This window comes from Etheostoma cragini, chromosome 21 (assembly GCF_013103735.1).
Source record: "Etheostoma cragini isolate CJK2018 chromosome 21, CSU_Ecrag_1.0, whole genome shotgun sequence".
NCBI classification, from domain to species: domain Eukaryota; kingdom Metazoa; phylum Chordata; class Actinopteri; order Perciformes; family Percidae; genus Etheostoma; species Etheostoma cragini.
In genome coordinates this window covers 17816495-17820174 of record NC_048427.1, presented here as the reverse complement: position 1 = coordinate 17820174, position 3680 = coordinate 17816495, and positions in this window count along the sequence as shown.

Here is a 3680-nt window from a genome sequence, read left to right as displayed (position 1 = left end):
ACGACTCATTTCTGATCTCCACAAACCAATGGGTGACGTCACTCATGCTCTGTCCATTTATATTAACGGTCTATGCTACTGACCCAGAAACACCTGAAAATAAACTAAAGGACCATTATCGCTATTCAACCACATTAATTTCTTTCTTACCCATAATGTCAAGATGAAGACAAAATATCTCTTTATCAAAACAAAGGCACTTTGTGGTGTCAAAACAGTACTAAGGCTTCGATAATAAAACTGGAACACATGTAGGCTACATGCTCCACAAGCAAAAAAACAAGGCATTTGTAAGGCTAAAGGCTGCGACAATGGCACAGAATAGGCTAATAGCCTAATCATTTTCTTACAAAACGTAGGATAAATAAATATAGCTGCGACCTCTTTCTGGTTTTCCAATAAAAAGGCTTTACACGAGTGTAAAACACACAATTATCTCCAATAATTCGTTTCAGTTGAACTATTACTAAACACTTGCACACTGCACGGCAGCAGCATAAAATAATAAACCAGCATTCTTACCTTGTGCTGCAGTTATAACACAAAAAAATCCTCATTTCCAAACACTTCTACCAGGAAAACTGTGACCCCGAGGCTGCAGGACCGAGTTGATGTTGTCAAGGTTGCCTCCGCGGCTGCCCTGGTGCTGCTAGCTTGGCTAACAACGTTAGCTGCCTCGTCGTCTGTTGCTAGCAGGGTTGCCCACGGAGTCTAGATGTGCTGCTAGTTTGGCTAAGAACAATAGCTGCCTGGTGGTCTGGGGCTAGCAGGTCGCCCTGGGAGTGTAGAAGTGGAGAGGTTCTGCTAGCTTGGCTAAGAACATTAGCTGCCTGGTGGTCTGGTGCTAGCAGGTCGCTCTGGGAGTGTGGAGGTGGAGACGTGCTGCTAGCTTGGCTAACAACATTAGCTGCCTGGTGGTCTGGTGCTAGCAGGTCGCTCTGGGAGTGTAGAGGTGGAGAGGTGCTGCTAGCTTGGCCAACAAAGTTAGCTGCCTGGTGGTCTGGTGCTAGCAGGGTCGCCCGGGGAGTGTGGATGTGGAGAGGTGCTTCTAGCTTGGCCAACAACGTTAGCTGCCTGGTGGTCTGGTGCTAGCAGGGTCGCTGTGGGAGTGTGGAGGTGCGGTGCTGCTGTTACTTCTTTCCGCTACAGTTGCTGAGTTTTCAGCCTCTGATCTTTTTAGGCTTTTTAGCCTGTGGTTGATTTATAAAGAAATCCAAACTGCGCTTTTGTGCCATAGCTAGCGAACGTCGGCACTGTTGACCCGCCGAGAAAGTTCCCACTACTCTCTTCACTCATGAGCTTCAGAGGCACGCAGCACCTTGCTCTTGGCAAAATCGGCAGATTCATTCTAATCAAATTACTTGTATACCTCTTACTTACCAAATTTTAAAATGTATTACATTTACATGAAAGGGATTATGTTTATATAAATAATCAATTTATTAAAAATAAATGTTTTTGTTAAGTTTTTTTAGTTATGGTTGTAGTTGTTTTTTCTTTTTCTAGGGGGTGCTGCAGCACCCTGAGGACCCTTAGTTCCCGCGGCCATGCAAGGTTCACAAGCGCGCACATACAGGTGAAACTCAAAAAAGTATGCATATGGTGCAAAAGTTCATTCATTTCAGTAATTTAACTTAAAATGTGAAATTAATATATTATATAGACTCATTATATATACAACAGATTTAACTTTTTTTGACTAATTATACATATACAGACCATAGAACTCCCACTCAAACCCACATGTACAAGAACATACTGTACAGGCCAACTCTCCGTGATGTTTTTATTGGGGAAAAGCTTAACATGCATTTTCCAACACCGACAAATACAACAAGTTTGCACATAGAAAATGACAATAAAACCAAATGAACCAAACAGGTCATTTATACTTCCTTCAGACATTCTTCATTAAAACTCATTGGCCACTTTCTCTGTTGTGAACAACTTACATCACCTTCAGCACAAATATTGTACCTTAAAGTATATCAGGACATAAAAATTGCATCATGGGCACATTTCAGAATGCTGTAGATAACAATTCGAGGGCACTATCTTGAGATTACAACTTAATGAAGTGACTTAGGGGAGATATCCTGACTCTTTGTCTCGAATATGTGTCAAACTAACAAACTCCAAAATGACAGAATTCTACATTTCACACATTCCAATGGCATCTCTGCCTGGCAAATGCCCACATCTTTTCATAATCCATATGAAGCCATTAGCGCAGGTTTTCTTTTAACTATTTGTAAGCCAAGCCCAAACTGAGATACATTTTCTCAGATGTGACAAAGCTCCCCCAGAGCCAAAGAATACTATAACTATAACAGAAAACTGTCTTCGCAGGCGGAGTAGTTCCAAGATGATTAAACTGAATTTGAAATGAGATGGAACCACTTAATACATTCTGAAAGTACAAGCAAAGCAGGGCCTGAAACATGATTACATAAAGCTCATTTGTATTTATTAAAAGGATCCCCAGTAGTTAATGCCTAGACAACCAGGTAGTCTTCCTGGGGGTCCAAAACAACATTAAACCAGACAATATTAAAAAATCAAATATTTTTAACCACCCAAGATTTAAAAAAAGACTTCATGATAAATGATCTAACTGAAGGTAAGATTTGAATTTTTTTTTTAAATGTACCTTTCCTGTGTTACTTGGGATATTATTCCACAAAGAACTTGCTCTGTAAATGAAAGGTTTTTTTTCAGGTTATTGGATATTGGTAAAGGTTCAATCATCTGCCCCCTACTGGCTCATCATGTTAAATAAGTGTGGCTATCTCAACTGTGAGTTATGTCAAAGAATTTCTAATAAGGGGTGAACTTCCACTCTCTGGAAACTTCTGAATTGGTTGCAGTTCCACTCTGGTTCCACATGAAGGCGCTCACAGGCAAGTGCAGAATGAAATGGTGGTCTATGGAATTTTACCCCTCAAAATCCACTTTTCTAAGAATAACATTTTTTGTCTAGTAATTTGAATGTTGCCTTCAAAAGGGGAGGCTAAGACAATTCACACTGGGTTTTAGGTTCTTTTATAGTCACTTTTTTGTTCTAAAAAGACTTTTAAAATCTCAATGTCGTCATATAAATTGTACGGCCAGAGCTGCTGCCATACGACAAGCTCTGAGTCACGTTGATGCTCTCCCTGTCAATACACGTGCTAGAAAGAGGTCTGATAATGTTTTAAAGACCACGCCAAAATATTCCCTCAGACATTCTGGTTCCGCTTCGGATGCCATCAAGCGGGATCTCTGGTCGTAATCAGTCCTTCACTGACCAATCAGCATTCATTAGCAGAATGCTAGCGTAACCTGTAAGAAATCAGTACTCGTTCATTAAACTTTTGATCTATAATCCATGTTAAACTTGCAAAAACTACAATCAAATCTGAAAATTTTCAACAACAATCAGGCAAAAGAGACACATTTAGCCTTCTAGCTCCCTAGACTCCCATTCATTTTGCTCTCGTCTGCGATCAGCCCCCAGTGGAACTTTGGTGGAACTGCGACCAAATTTGGTCCAATGGGGAGTGAACAGGCTCTCCGTAGACGGGCACTGGTTACGTTATCAAAAATAAATGACAGCAGAGATGCAAAGAGAATTAAAGCTGCAAGCAGCGATGGAGGGCCCTCGCTAACATGCGCGAGTCGGGGATACTGGCGGACGCCTC